A 14323-nucleotide genomic window follows, 5' to 3' on the forward strand; every position below is an offset into this window, starting at 1 on the left:
GTTCCTTCCGGCACTCGCTTTTGCGATGTTTTCGACGGTCGCCTGTTGCCATATCGGCCCGTACCACCGTGTGTCACTCCCACATGTGGAGCGCACACGCTGCAAGCATTTAGGCCCTTCCACTGCGGATTTTCCTTATCGCTTCTCGGCCTTTTGGCTAAGATCAAAGTGTAGTATCTGTTCTTATCAGCTTAGTATCTGATACGTCCTGCATCGCAGGACCAGAATATTAAACTCATTTTTGGCTCATGACGGAGTGCTAGGGGCTTGCTCCACCTCTGTCGCGGGTTGGCCCGGCATTGCAGTACCGCCGGGATCGGCCCACCTAAAATTAATTAAAACATAGCCTGAAATGGGTTAATATTCTGCAGTGATCAGATATTCAGCTGGTGACAAAACTTGTCGTAGATGTCGATGTCCCCAGTAGTTAGCTGCTTACACACCACGTATTGTTTTAATTAATTTAGATTATCTTAAGTACTTTTTTTTTCTTTTTTTTTTTGCTGTGTGCTTGACCGCTCTTGCAGCCGCATTACACTAGGCTGGTAATTTATGGGGGCACAGGACAGTGCCTTCGGATGCCTCGTTGGCGTCTCTTATGGTCCGGCCACAGATAATTTTAAATAAATTTTTTGGAGTTATGACCTTAGCTCCTCGCGAACGTCGTCGTCGTCGCCGCCGCCGCCGCACGCACGCAGAATACGTGTGTACACACACACACACACATATGCAGTTGGCGGTGGACGATGTAAGCACTCGGCTAGGTGTAGCTCGCGCCGGCCTCGCGACGGTCTAGCTCGCGCCGGCCTGGCGCTGCTGTGGGGCGGCGTCACGGCTTCTCCGCTGCCCTGGCAGCTAGCGGCGTTCAAATGGGAGTCGCAGTTTACTCTTCGACATGGAGGCTAGTACTGGGCTGTTGATGAGTGCTCTCGTGAAATGTCGTTCCTTCCGGCACTCGCTTTTGCGATGTTTTCGACGGTCGCCTGTTGCCATATCGGCCCGTACCACCGTGTGTCACTCCCACATGTGGAGCGCACACGCTGCAAGCATTTAGGCCCTTCCACTGCGGATTTTCCTTATCGCTTCTCGGCCTTTTGGCTAAGATCAAAGTGTAGTATCTGTTCTTATCAGCTTAGTATCTGATACGTCCTGCATCGCAGGACCAGAATATTAAACTCATTTTTGGCTCATGACGGAGTGCTAGGGGCTTGCTCCACCTCTGTCGCGGGTTGGCCCGGCATTGCAGTACCGCCGGGATCGGCCCACCTAAAATTAATTAAAACATAGCCTGAAATGGGTTAATATTCTGCAGTGATCAGATATTCAGCTGGTGACAAAACTTGTCGTAGATGTCGATGTCCCCAGTAGTTAGCTGCTTACACACCACGTATTGTTTTAATTAATTTAGATTATCTTAAGTACTTTTTTTTTCTTTTTTTTTTGCTGTGTGCTTGACCGCTCTTGCAGCCGCATTACACTAGGCTGGTAATTTATGGGGGCACAGGACAGTGCCTTCGGATGCCTCGATGGCGTCTCTTATGGTCCGAACACAAATAATTTTAAATAATTTTTTTGGAGTTATGACCTTAGCTCCTCGCGAACGTCGTCGCCGCCGCCGCCGCCGCCGCCGCCGCACGCACGCAGAATACGTGTGTACACACACACACACACATATGCAGTTGGCGGTGGACGATGTAAGCACTCGGCTAGGTGTAGCTTGCGCCGGCCTCGCGACGGTCTAGCTCGCGCCGTCCTGGCGCTGCTGTGGGGCGGCGTCACGGCTTCTCCGCTGCCCTGGCAGCTAGCGGCGTTCAAATGGGAGTCGCAGTTTACTCTTCGACATGGAGGCTAGTACTGGGCTGTTGATGAGTGCTCTCGTGAAATGTCGTTCCTTCCGGCACTCGCTTTTGCGATGTTTTCGACGGTCGCCTGTTGCCATATCGGCCCGTACCACCGTGTGTCACTCCCACATGTGGAGCGCACACGCTGCAAGCATTTAGGCCCTTCCACTGCGGATTTTCCTTATCGCTTCTCGGCCTTTTGGCTAAGATCAAAGTGTAGTATCTGTTCTTATCAGCTTAGTATCTGATACGTCCTGCATCGCAGGACCAGAATATTAAACTCATTTTTGGCTCATGACGGAGTGCTAGGGGCTTGCTCCACCTCTGTCGCGGGTTGGCCCGGCATTGCAGTACCGCCGGGATCGGCCCACCTAAAATTAATTAAAACATAGCCTGAAATGGGTTAATATTCTGCAGTGATCAGATATTCAGCTGGTGACAAAACTTGTCGTAGATGTCGATGTCCCCAGTAGTTAGCTGCTTACACACCACGTATTGTTTTAATTAATTTAGATTATCTTAAGTACTTTTTTTTTCTTTTTTTTTTTGCTGTGTGCTTGACCGCTCTTGCAGCCGCATTACACTAGGCTGGTAATTTATGGGGGCACAGGACAGTGCCTTCGGATGCCTCGTTGGCGTCTCTTATGGTCCGGCCACAGATAATTTTAAATAAATTTTTTGGAGTTATGACCTTAGCTCCTCGCGAACGTCGTCGTCGTCGCCGCCGCCGCCGCACGCACGCAGAATACGTGTGTACACACACACACACACATATGCAGTTGGCGGTGGACGATGTAAGCACTCGGCTAGGTGTAGCTCGCGCCGGCCTCGCGACGGTCTAGCTCGCGCCGGCCTGGCGCTGCTGTGGGGCGGCGTCACGGCTTCTCCGCTGCCCTGGCAGCTAGCGGCGTTCAAATGGGAGTCGCAGTTTACTCTTCGACATGGAGGCTAGTACTGGGCTGTTGATGAGTGCTCTCGTGAAATGTCGTTCCTTCCGGCACTCGCTTTTGCGATGTTTTCGACGGTCGCCTGTTGCCATATCGGCCCGTACCACCGTGTGTCACTCCCACATGTGGAGCGCACACGCTGCAAGCATTTAGGCCCTTCCACTGCGGATTTTCCTTATCGCTTCTCGGCCTTTTGGCTAAGATCAAAGTGTAGTATCTGTTCTTATCAGCTTAGTATCTGATACGTCCTGCATCGCAGGACCAGAATATTAAACTCATTTTTGGCTCATGACGGAGTGCTAGGGGCTTGCTCCACCTCTGTCGCGGGTTGGCCCGGCATTGCAGTACCGCCGGGATCGGCCCACCTAAAATTAATTAAAACATAGCCTGAAATGGGTTAATATTCTGCAGTGATCAGATATTCAGCTGGTGACAAAACTTGTCGTAGATGTCGATGTCCCCAGTAGTTAGCTGCTTACACACCACGTATTGTTTTAATTAATTTAGATTATCTTAAGTACTTTTTTTTTCTTTTTTTTTTGCTGTGTGCTTGACCGCTCTTGCAGCCGCATTACACTAGGCTGGTAATTTATGGGGGCACAGGACAGTGCCTTCGGATGCCTCGATGGCGTCTCTTATGGTCCGGCCACAAATAATTTTAAATAATTTTTTTGGAGTTATGACCTTAGCTCCTCGCGAACGTCGTCGCCGCCGCCGCCGCCGCCGCCGCCGCACGCACGCAGAATACGTGTGTACACACACACACACACATATGCAGTTGGCGGTGGACGATGTAAGCACTCGGCTAGGTGTAGCTTGCGCCGGCCTCGCGACGGTCTAGCTCGCGCCGTCCTGGCGCTGCTGTGGGGCGGCGTCACGGCTTCTCCGCTGCCCTGGCAGCTAGCGGCGTTCAAATGGGAGTCGCAGTTTACTCTTCGACATGGAGGCTAGTACTGGGCTGTTGATGAGTGCTCTCGTGAAATGTCGTTCCTTCCGGCACTCGCTTTTGCGATGTTTTCGACGGTCGCCTGTTGCCATATCGGCCCGTACCACCGTGTGTCACTCCCACATGTGGAGCGCACACGCTGCAAGCATTTAGGCCCTTCCACTGCGGATTTTCCTTATCGCTTCTCGGCCTTTTGGCTAAGATCAAAGTGTAGTATCTGTTCTTATCAGCTTAGTATCTGATACGTCCTGCATCGCAGGACCAGAATATTAAACTCATTTTTGGCTCATGACGGAGTGCTAGGGGCTTGCTCCACCTCTGTCGCGGGTTGGCCCGGCATTGCAGTACCGCCGGGATCGGCCCACCTAAAATTAATTAAAACATAGCCTGAAATGGGTTAATATTCTGCAGTGATCAGATATTCAGCTGGTGACAAAACTTGTCGTAGATGTCGATGTCCCCAGTAGTTAGCTGCTTACACACCACGTATTGTTTTAATTAATTTAGATTATCTTAAGTACTTTTTTTTTCTTTTTTTTTTTGCTGTGTGCTTGACCGCTCTTGCAGCCGCATTACACTAGGCTGGTAATTTATGGGGGCACAGGACAGTGCCTTCGGATGCCTCGTTGGCGTCTCTTATGGTCCGGCCACAGATAATTTTAAATAAATTTTTTGGAGTTATGACCTTAGCTCCTCGCGAACGTCGTCGTCGTCGCCGCCGCCGCCGCACGCACGCAGAATACGTGTGTACACACACACACACACATATGCAGTTGGCGGTGGACGATGTAAGCACTCGGCTAGGTGTAGCTCGCGCCGGCCTCGCGACGGTCTAGCTCGCGCCGGCCTGGCGCTGCTGTGGGGCGGCGTCACGGCTTCTCCGCTGCCCTGGCAGCTAGCGGCGTTCAAATGGGAGTCGCAGTTTACTCTTCGACATGGAGGCTAGTACTGGGCTGTTGATGAGTGCTCTCGTGAAATGTCGTTCCTTCCGGCACTCGCTTTTGCGATGTTTTCGACGGTCGCCTGTTGCCATATCGGCCCGTACCACCGTGTGTCACTCCCACATGTGGAGCGCACACGCTGCAAGCATTTAGGCCCTTCCACTGCGGATTTTCCTTATCGCTTCTCGGCCTTTTGGCTAAGATCAAAGTGTAGTATCTGTTCTTATCAGCTTAGTATCTGATACGTCCTGCATCGCAGGACCAGAATATTAAACTCATTTTTGGCTCATGACGGAGTGCTAGGGGCTTGCTCCACCTCTGTCGCGGGTTGGCCCGGCATTGCAGTACCGCCGGGATCGGCCCACCTAAAATTAATTAAAACATAGCCTGAAATGGGTTAATATTCTGCAGTGATCAGATATTCAGCTGGTGACAAAACTTGTCGTAGATGTCGATGTCCCCAGTAGTTAGCTGCTTACACACCACGTATTGTTTTAATTAATTTAGATTATCTTAAGTACTTTTTTTTCTTTTTTTTTTGCTGTGTGCTTGACCGCTCTTGCAGCCGCATTACACTAGGCTGGTAATTTATGGGGGCACAGGACAGTGCCTTCGGATGCCTCGATGGCGTCTCTTATGGTCCGGCCACAAATAATTTTAAATAATTTTTTTGGAGTTATGACCTTAGCTCCTCGCGAACGTCGTCGCCGCCGCCGCCGCCGCCGCCGCCGCACGCACGCAGAATACGTGTGTACACACACACACACACATATGCAGTTGGCGGTGGACGATGTAAGCACTCGGCTAGGTGTAGCTTGCGCCGGCCTCGCGACGGTCTAGCTCGCGCCGTCCTGGCGCTGCTGTGGGGCGGCGTCACGGCTTCTCCGCTGCCCTGGCAGCTAGCGGCGTTCAAATGGGAGTCGCAGTTTACTCTTCGACATGGAGGCTAGTACTGGGCTGTTGATGAGTGCTCTCGTGAAATGTCGTTCCTTCCGGCACTCGCTTTTGCGATGTTTTCGACGGTCGCCTGTTGCCATATCGGCCCGTACCACCGTGTGTCACTCCCACATGTGGAGCGCACACGCTGCAAGCATTTAGGCCCTTCCACTGCGGATTTTCCTTATCGCTTCTCGGCCTTTTGGCTAAGATCAAAGTGTAGTATCTGTTCTTATCAGCTTAGTATCTGATACGTCCTGCATCGCAGGACCAGAATATTAAACTCATTTTTGGCTCATGACGGAGTGCTAGGGGCTTGCTCCACCTCTGTCGCGGGTTGGCCCGGCATTGCAGTACCGCCGGGATCGGCCCACCTAAAATTAATTAAAACATAGCCTGAAATGGGTTAATATTCTGCAGTGATCAGATATTCAGCTGGTGACAAAACTTGTCGTAGATGTCGATGTCCCCAGTAGTTAGCTGCTTACACACCACGTATTGTTTTAATTAATTTAGATTATCTTAAGTACTTTTTTTTTCTTTTTTTTTTTGCTGTGTGCTTGACCGCTCTTGCAGCCGCATTACACTAGGCTGGTAATTTATGGGGGCACAGGACAGTGCCTTCGGATGCCTCGTTGGCGTCTCTTATGGTCCGGCCACAGATAATTTTAAATAAATTTTTTGGAGTTATGACCTTAGCTCCTCGCGAACGTCGTCGTCGTCGCCGCCGCCGCCGCACGCACGCAGAATACGTGTGTACACACACACACACACATATGCAGTTGGCGGTGGACGATGTAAGCACTCGGCTAGGTGTAGCTCGCGCCGGCCTCGCGACGGTCTAGCTCGCGCCGGCCTGGCGCTGCTGTGGGGCGGCGTCACGGCTTCTCCGCTGCCCTGGCAGCTAGCGGCGTTCAAATGGGAGTCGCAGTTTACTCTTCGACATGGAGGCTAGTACTGGGCTGTTGATGAGTGCTCTCGTGAAATGTCGTTCCTTCCGGCACTCGCTTTTGCGATGTTTTCGACGGTCGCCTGTTGCCATATCGGCCCGTACCACCGTGTGTCACTCCCACATGTGGAGCGCACACGCTGCAAGCATTTAGGCCCTTCCACTGCGGATTTTCCTTATCGCTTCTCGGCCTTTTGGCTAAGATCAAAGTGTAGTATCTGTTCTTATCAGCTTAGTATCTGATACGTCCTGCATCGCAGGACCAGAATATTAAACTCATTTTTGGCTCATGACGGAGTGCTAGGGGCTTGCTCCACCTCTGTCGCGGGTTGGCCCGGCATTGCAGTACCGCCGGGATCGGCCCACCTAAAATTAATTAAAACATAGCCTGAAATGGGTTAATATTCTGCAGTGATCAGATATTCAGCTGGTGACAAAACTTGTCGTAGATGTCGATGTCCCCAGTAGTTAGCTGCTTACACACCACGTATTGTTTTAATTAATTTAGATTATCTTAAGTACTTTTTTTTTCTTTTTTTTTTGCTGTGTGCTTGACCGCTCTTGCAGCCGCATTACACTAGGCTGGTAATTTATGGGGGCACAGGACAGTGCCTTCGGATGCCTCGATGGCGTCTCTTATGGTCCGAACACAAATAATTTTAAATAATTTTTTTGGAGTTATGACCTTAGCTCCTCGCGAACGTCGTCGCCGCCGCCGCCGCCGCCGCCGCCGCACGCACGCAGAATACGTGTGTACACACACACACACACATATGCAGTTGGCGGTGGACGATGTAAGCACTCGGCTAGGTGTAGCTTGCGCCGGCCTCGCGACGGTCTAGCTCGCGCCGTCCTGGCGCTGCTGTGGGGCGGCGTCACGGCTTCTCCGCTGCCCTGGCAGCTAGCGGCGTTCAAATGGGAGTCGCAGTTTACTCTTCGACATGGAGGCTAGTACTGGGCTGTTGATGAGTGCTCTCGTGAAATGTCGTTCCTTCCGGCACTCGCTTTTGCGATGTTTTCGACGGTCGCCTGTTGCCATATCGGCCCGTACCACCGTGTGTCACTCCCACATGTGGAGCGCACACGCTGCAAGCATTTAGGCCCTTCCACTGCGGATTTTCCTTATCGCTTCTCGGCCTTTTGGCTAAGATCAAAGTGTAGTATCTGTTCTTATCAGCTTAGTATCTGATACGTCCTGCATCGCAGGACCAGAATATTAAACTCATTTTTGGCTCATGACGGAGTGCTAGGGGCTTGCTCCACCTCTGTCGCGGGTTGGCCCGGCATTGCAGTACCGCCGGGATCGGCCCACCTAAAATTAATTAAAACATAGCCTGAAATGGGTTAATATTCTGCAGTGATCAGATATTCAGCTGGTGACAAAACTTGTCGTAGATGTCGATGTCCCCAGTAGTTAGCTGCTTACACACCACGTATTGTTTTAATTAATTTAGATTATCTTAAGTACTTTTTTTTCTTTTTTTTTTTGCTGTGTGCTTGACCGCTCTTGCAGCCGCATTACACTAGGCTGGTAATTTATGGGGGCACAGGACAGTGCCTTCGGATGCCTCGTTGGCGTCTCTTATGGTCCGGCCACAGATAATTTTAAATAAATTTTTTGGAGTTATGACCTTAGCTCCTCGCGAACGTCGTCGTCGTCGCCGCCGCCGCACGCACGCAGAATACGTGTGTACACACACACACACACATATGCAGTTGGCGGTGGACGATGTAAGCACTCGGCTAGGTGTAGCTCGCGCCGGCCTCGCGACGGTCTAGCTCGCGCCGGCCTGGCGCTGCTGTGGGGCGGCGTCACGGCTTCTCCGCTGCCCTGGCAGCTAGCGGCGTTCAAATGGGAGTCGCAGTTTACTCTTCGACATGGAGGCTAGTACTGGGCTGTTGATGAGTGCTCTCGTGAAATGTCGTTCCTTCCGGCACTCGCTTTTGCGATGTTTTCGACGGTCGCCTGTTGCCATATCGGCCCGTACCACCGTGTGTCACTCCCACATGTGGAGCGCACACGCTGCAAGCATTTAGGCCCTTCCACTGCGGATTTTCCTTATCGCTTCTCGGCCTTTTGGCTAAGATCAAAGTGTAGTATCTGTTCTTATCAGCTTAGTATCTGATACGTCCTGCATCGCAGGACCAGAATATTAAACTCATTTTTGGCTCATGACGGAGTGCTAGGGGCTTGCTCCACCTCTGTCGCGGGTTGGCCCGGCATTGCAGTACCGCCGGGATCGGCCCACCTAAAATTAATTAAAACATAGCCTGAAATGGGTTAATATTCTGCAGTGATCAGATATTCAGCTGGTGACAAAACTTGTCGTAGATGTCGATGTCCCCAGTAGTTAGCTGCTTACACACCACGTATTGTTTTAATTAATTTAGATTATCTTAAGTACTTTTTTTTTCTTTTTTTTTTGCTGTGTGCTTGACCGCTCTTGCAGCCGCATTACACTAGGCTGGTAATTTATGGGGGCACAGGACAGTGCCTTCGGATGCCTCGATGGCGTCTCTTATGGTCCGGCCACAAATAATTTTAAATAATTTTTTTGGAGTTATGACCTTAGCTCCTCGCGAACGTCGTCGCCGCCGCCGCCGCCGCCGCCGCCGCACGCACGCAGAATACGTGTGTACACACACACACACACATATGCAGTTGGCGGTGGACGATGTAAGCACTCGGCTAGGTGTAGCTTGCGCCGGCCTCGCGACGGTCTAGCTCGCGCCGTTCTGGCGCTGCTGTGGGGCGGCGTCACGGCTTCTCCGCTGCCCTGGCAGCTAGCGGCGTTCAAATGGGAGTCGCAGTTTACTCTTCGACATGGAGGCTAGTACTGGGCTGTTGATGAGTGCTCTCGTGAAATGTCGTTCCTTCCGGCACTCGCTTTTGCGATGTTTTCGACGGTCGCCTGTTGCCATATCGGCCCGTACCACCGTGTGTCACTCCCACATGTGGAGCGCACACGCTGCAAGCATTTAGGCCCTTCCACTGCGGATTTTCCTTATCGCTTCTCGGCCTTTTGGCTAAGATCAAAGTGTAGTATCTGTTCTTATCAGCTTAGTATCTGATACGTCCTGCATCGCAGGACCAGAATATTAAACTCATTTTTGGCTCATGACGGAGTGCTAGGGGCTTGCTCCACCTCTGTCGCGGGTTGGCCCGGCATTGCAGTACCGCCGGGATCGGCCCACCTAAAATTAATTAAAACATAGCCTGAAATGGGTTAATATTCTGCAGTGATCAGATATTCAGCTGGTGACAAAACTTGTCGTAGATGTCGATGTCCCCAGTAGTTAGCTGCTTACACACCACGTATTGTTTTAATTAATTTAGATTATCTTAAGTACTTTTTTTTTCTTTTTTTTTTGCTGTGTGCTTGACCGCTCTTGCAGCCGCATTACACTAGGCTGGTAATTTATGGGGGCACAGGACAGTGCCTTCGGATGCCTCGATGGCGTCTCTTATGGTCCGGCCACAAATAATTTTAAATAATTTTTTTGGAGTTATGACCTTAGCTCCTCGCGAACGTCGTCGCCGCCGCCGCCGCCGCCGCCGCCGCACGCACGCAGAATACGTGTGTACACACACACACACACATATGCAGTTGGCGGTGGACGATGTAAGCACTCGGCTAGGTGTAGCTTGCGCCGGCCTCGCGACGGTCTAGCTCGCGCCGTTCTGGCGCTGCTGTGGGGCGGCGTCACGGCTTCTCCGCTGCCCTGGCAGCTAGCGGCGTTCAAATGGGAGTCGCAGTTTACTCTTCGACATGGAGGCTAGTACTGGGCTGTTGATGAGTGCTCTCGTGAAATGTCGTTCCTTCCGGCACTCGCTTTTGCGATGTTTTCGACGGTCGCCTGTTGCCATATCGGCCCGTACCACCGTGTGTCACTCCCACATGTGGAGCGCACACGCTGCAAGCATTTAGGCCCTTCCACTGCGGATTTTCCTTATCGCTTCTCGGCCTTTTGGCTAAGATCAAAGTGTAGTATCTGTTCTTATCAGCTTAGTATCTGATACGTCCTGCATCGCAGGACCAGAATATTAAACTCATTTTTGGCTCATGACGGAGTGCTAGGGGCTTGCTCCACCTCTGTCGCGGGTTGGCCCGGCATTGCAGTACCGCCGGGATCGGCCCACCTAAAATTAATTAAAACATAGCCTGAAATGGGTTAATATTCTGCAGTGATCAGATATTCAGCTGGTGACAAAACTTGTCGTAGATGTCGATGTCCCCAGTAGTTAGCTGCTTACACACCACGTATTGTTTTAATTAATTTAGATTATCTTAAGTACTTTTTTTTTCTTTTTTTTTTGCTGTGTGCTTGACCGCTCTTGCAGCCGCATTACACTAGGCTGGTAATTTATGGGGGCACAGGACAGTGCCTTCGGATGCCTCGATGGCGTCTCTTATGGTCCGGCCACAAATAATTTTAAATAATTTTTTTGGAGTTATGACCTTAGCTCCTCGCGAACGTCGTCGCCGCCGCCGCCGCCGCCGCCGCCGCACGCACGCAGAATACGTGTGTACACACACACACACACATATGCAGTTGGCGGTGGACGATGTAAGCACTCGGCTAGGTGTAGCTTGCGCCGGCCTCGCGACGGTCTAGCTCGCGCCGTTCTGGCGCTGCTGTGGGGCGGCGTCACGGCTTCTCCGCTGCCCTGGCAGCTAGCGGCGTTCAAATGGGAGTCGCAGTTTACTCTTCGACATGGAGGCTAGTACTGGGCTGTTGATGAGTGCTCTCGTGAAATGTCGTTCCTTCCGGCACTCGCTTTTGCGATGTTTTCGACGGTCGCCTGTTGCCATATCGGCCCGTACCACCGTGTGTCACTCCCACATGTGGAGCGCACACGCTGCAAGCATTTAGGCCCTTCCACTGCGGATTTTCCTTATCGCTTCTCGGCCTTTTGGCTAAGATCAAAGTGTAGTATCTGTTCTTATCAGCTTAGTATCTGATACGTCCTGCATCGCAGGACCAGAATATTAAACTCATTTTTGGCTCATGACGGAGTGCTAGGGGCTTGCTCCACCTCTGTCGCGGGTTGGCCCGGCATTGCAGTACCGCCGGGATCGGCCCACCTAAAATTAATTAAAACATAGCCTGAAATGGGTTAATATTCTGCAGTGATCAGATATTCAGCTGGTGACAAAACTTGTCGTAGATGTCGATGTCCCCAGTAGTTAGCTGCTTACACACCACGTATTGTTTTAATTAATTTAGATTATCTTAAGTACTTTTTTTTTCTTTTTTTTTTGCTGTGTGCTTGACCGCTCTTGCAGCCGCATTACACTAGGCTGGTAATTTATGGGGGCACAGGACAGTGCCTTCGGATGCCTCGATGGCGTCTCTTATGGTCCGGCCACAAATAATTTTAAATAATTTTTTTGGAGTTATGACCTTAGCTCCTCGCGAACGTCGTGCCGCCGCCGCCGCCGCCGCCGCCGCCGCACGCACGCAGAATACGTGTGTACACACACACACACACATATGCAGTTGGCGGTGGACGATGTAAGCACTCGGCTAGGTGTAGCTTGCGCCGGCCTCGCGACGGTCTAGCTCGCGCCGTCCTGGCGCTGCTGTGGGGCGGCGTCACGGCTTCTCCGCTGCCCTGGCAGCTAGCGGCGTTCAAATGGGAGTCGCAGTTTACTCTTCGACATGGAGGCTAGTACTGGGCTGTTGATGAGTGCTCTCGTGAAATGTCGTTCCTTCCGGCACTCGCTTTTGCGATGTTTTCGACGGTCGCCTGTTGCCATATCGGCCCGTACCACCGTGTGTCACTCCCACATGTGGAGCGCACACGCTGCAAGCATTTAGGCCCTTCCACTGCGGATTTTCCTTATCGCTTCTCGGCCTTTTGGCTAAGATCAAAGTGTAGTATCTGTTCTTATCAGCTTAGTATCTGATACGTCCTGCATCGCAGGACCAGAATATTAAACTCATTTTTGGCTCATGACGGAGTGCTAGGGGCTTGCTCCACCTCTGTCGCGGGTTGGCCCGGCATTGCAGTACCGCCGGGATCGGCCCACCTAAAATTAATTAAAACATAGCCTGAAATGGGTTAATATTCTGCAGTGATCAGATATTCAGCTGGTGACAAAACTTGTCGTAGATGTCGATGTCCCCAGTAGTTAGCTGCTTACACACCACGTATTGTTTTAATTAATTTAGATTATCTTAAGTACTTTTTTTTTCTTTTTTTTTTGCTGTGTGCTTGACCGCTCTTGCAGCCGCATTACACTAGGCTGGTAATTTATGGGGGCACAGGACAGTGCCTTCGGATGCCTCGATGGCGTCTCTTATGGTCCGGCCACAAATAATTTTAAATAATTTTTTTGGAGTTATGACCTTAGCTCCTCGCGAACGTCGTCGCCGCCGCCGCCGCCGCCGCCGCCGCACGCACGCAGAATACGTGTGTACACACACACACACACATATGCAGTTGGCGGTGGACGATGTAAGCACTCGGCTAGGTGTAGCTTGCGCCGGCCTCGCGACGGTCTAGCTCGCGCCGTCCTGGCGCTGCTGTGGGGCGGCGTCACGGCTTCTCCGCTGCCCTGGCAGCTAGCGGCGTTCAAATGGGAGTCGCAGTTTACTCTTCGACATGGAGGCTAGTACTGGGCTGTTGATGAGTGCTCTCGTGAAATGTCGTTCCTTCCGGCACTCGCTTTTGCGATGTTTTCGACGGTCGCCTGTTGCCATATCGGCCCGTACCACCGTGTGTCACTCCCACATGTGGAGCGCACACGCTGCAAGCATTTAGGCCCTTCCACTGCGGATTTTCCTTATCGCTTCTCGGCCTTTTGGCTAAGATCAAAGTGTAGTATCTGTTCTTATCAGCTTAGTATCTGATACGTCCTGCATCGCAGGACCAGAATATTAAACTCATTTTTGGCTCATGACGGAGTGCTAGGGGCTTGCTCCACCTCTGTCGCGGGTTGGCCCGGCATTGCAGTACCGCCGGGATCGGCCCACCTAAAATTAATTAAAACATAGCCTGAAATGGGTTAATATTCTGCAGTGATCAGATATTCAGCTGGTGACAAAACTTGTCGTAGATGTCGATGTCCCCAGTAGTTAGCTGCTTACACACCACGTATTGTTTTAATTAATTTAGATTATCTTAAGTACTTTTTTTTTCTTTTTTTTTTTGCTGTGTGCTTGACCGCTCTTGCAGCCGCATTACACTAGGCTGGTAATTTATGGGGGCACAGGACAGTGCCTTCGGATGCCTCGTTGGCGTCTCTTATGGTCCGGCCACAGATAATTTTAAATAAATTTTTTGGAGTTATGACCTTAGCTCCTCGCGAACGTCGTCGTCGTCGCCGCCGCCGCCGCACGCACGCAGAATACGTGTGTACACACACACACACACATATGCAGTTGGCGGTGGACGATGTAAGCACTCGGCTAGGTGTAGCTCGCGCCGGCCTCGCGACGGTCTAGCTCGCGCCGGCCTGGCGCTGCTGTGGGGCGGCGTCACGGCTTCTCCGCTGCCCTGGCAGCTAGCGGCGTTCAAATGGGAGTCGCAGTTTACTCTTCGACATGGAGGCTAGTACTGGGCTGTTGATGAGTGCTCTCGTGAAATGTCGTTCCTTCCGGCACTCGCTTTTGCGATGTTTTCGACGGTCGCCTGTTGCCATATCGGCCCGTACCACCGTGTGTCACTCCCACATGTGGAGCGCACACGCTGCAAGCATTTAGGCCCTTCCACTGCGGATTTTCCTTATCGCTTCTCGGCCTTTTGGCTAAGATCA

The 14323-nt window shown here is 51.6% G+C and overlaps 15 non-coding genes across 15 annotated transcripts; all 15 read left to right on the forward strand.

Annotated features, from left to right (window-relative positions):
* The first annotated feature begins 137 nt into the window (after positions 1 to 137).
* On the forward strand, positions 138 to 330 carry LOC126219141 (U2 spliceosomal RNA). Its single transcript, XR_007542619.1, has one exon. It is a non-coding gene; the product is annotated as a U2 spliceosomal RNA (small nuclear RNA).
* A 748-nt stretch (positions 331 to 1078) lies between these two features.
* Positions 1079 to 1271, forward strand: LOC126219142 (U2 spliceosomal RNA). The gene has a single exon (XR_007542620.1). It is a non-coding gene; the product is annotated as a U2 spliceosomal RNA (small nuclear RNA).
* A 753-nt stretch (positions 1272 to 2024) lies between these two features.
* On the forward strand, positions 2025 to 2217 carry LOC126219143 (U2 spliceosomal RNA). Its single transcript, XR_007542621.1, has one exon. It is a non-coding gene; the product is annotated as a U2 spliceosomal RNA (small nuclear RNA).
* Positions 2218 to 2965: 748 nt separating this feature from the next.
* LOC126219144 (U2 spliceosomal RNA) lies at positions 2966 to 3158 on the forward strand. The gene has a single exon (XR_007542622.1). It is a non-coding gene; the product is annotated as a U2 spliceosomal RNA (small nuclear RNA).
* Positions 3159 to 3911: 753 nt separating this feature from the next.
* Positions 3912 to 4104, forward strand: LOC126219145 (U2 spliceosomal RNA). The gene has a single exon (XR_007542623.1). It is a non-coding gene; the product is annotated as a U2 spliceosomal RNA (small nuclear RNA).
* Positions 4105 to 4852: 748 nt separating this feature from the next.
* Positions 4853 to 5045, forward strand: LOC126219147 (U2 spliceosomal RNA). The gene has a single exon (XR_007542625.1). It is a non-coding gene; the product is annotated as a U2 spliceosomal RNA (small nuclear RNA).
* Positions 5046 to 5797: 752 nt separating this feature from the next.
* Positions 5798 to 5990, forward strand: LOC126219148 (U2 spliceosomal RNA). Its single transcript, XR_007542626.1, has one exon. It is a non-coding gene; the product is annotated as a U2 spliceosomal RNA (small nuclear RNA).
* Positions 5991 to 6738: 748 nt separating this feature from the next.
* On the forward strand, positions 6739 to 6931 carry LOC126219149 (U2 spliceosomal RNA). The gene has a single exon (XR_007542627.1). It is a non-coding gene; the product is annotated as a U2 spliceosomal RNA (small nuclear RNA).
* A 753-nt stretch (positions 6932 to 7684) lies between these two features.
* LOC126219151 (U2 spliceosomal RNA) lies at positions 7685 to 7877 on the forward strand. The gene has a single exon (XR_007542628.1). It is a non-coding gene; the product is annotated as a U2 spliceosomal RNA (small nuclear RNA).
* Positions 7878 to 8621: 744 nt separating this feature from the next.
* Positions 8622 to 8814, forward strand: LOC126219152 (U2 spliceosomal RNA). The gene has a single exon (XR_007542629.1). It is a non-coding gene; the product is annotated as a U2 spliceosomal RNA (small nuclear RNA).
* Positions 8815 to 9567: 753 nt separating this feature from the next.
* Positions 9568 to 9760, forward strand: LOC126219153 (U2 spliceosomal RNA). Its single transcript, XR_007542630.1, has one exon. It is a non-coding gene; the product is annotated as a U2 spliceosomal RNA (small nuclear RNA).
* Positions 9761 to 10513: 753 nt separating this feature from the next.
* LOC126219154 (U2 spliceosomal RNA) lies at positions 10514 to 10706 on the forward strand. Its single transcript, XR_007542631.1, has one exon. It is a non-coding gene; the product is annotated as a U2 spliceosomal RNA (small nuclear RNA).
* A 753-nt stretch (positions 10707 to 11459) lies between these two features.
* Positions 11460 to 11652, forward strand: LOC126219155 (U2 spliceosomal RNA). The gene has a single exon (XR_007542632.1). It is a non-coding gene; the product is annotated as a U2 spliceosomal RNA (small nuclear RNA).
* A 755-nt stretch (positions 11653 to 12407) lies between these two features.
* LOC126219156 (U2 spliceosomal RNA) lies at positions 12408 to 12600 on the forward strand. The gene has a single exon (XR_007542633.1). It is a non-coding gene; the product is annotated as a U2 spliceosomal RNA (small nuclear RNA).
* A 753-nt stretch (positions 12601 to 13353) lies between these two features.
* On the forward strand, positions 13354 to 13546 carry LOC126219157 (U2 spliceosomal RNA). Its single transcript, XR_007542634.1, has one exon. It is a non-coding gene; the product is annotated as a U2 spliceosomal RNA (small nuclear RNA).
* The last annotated feature ends 777 nt before the right edge of the window (positions 13547 to 14323 follow it).

This window comes from Schistocerca nitens, unplaced genomic scaffold (genome assembly GCF_023898315.1).
Source record: "Schistocerca nitens isolate TAMUIC-IGC-003100 unplaced genomic scaffold, iqSchNite1.1 HiC_scaffold_168, whole genome shotgun sequence".
NCBI classification, from domain to species: Eukaryota; Metazoa; Arthropoda; class Insecta; order Orthoptera; family Acrididae; genus Schistocerca; species Schistocerca nitens.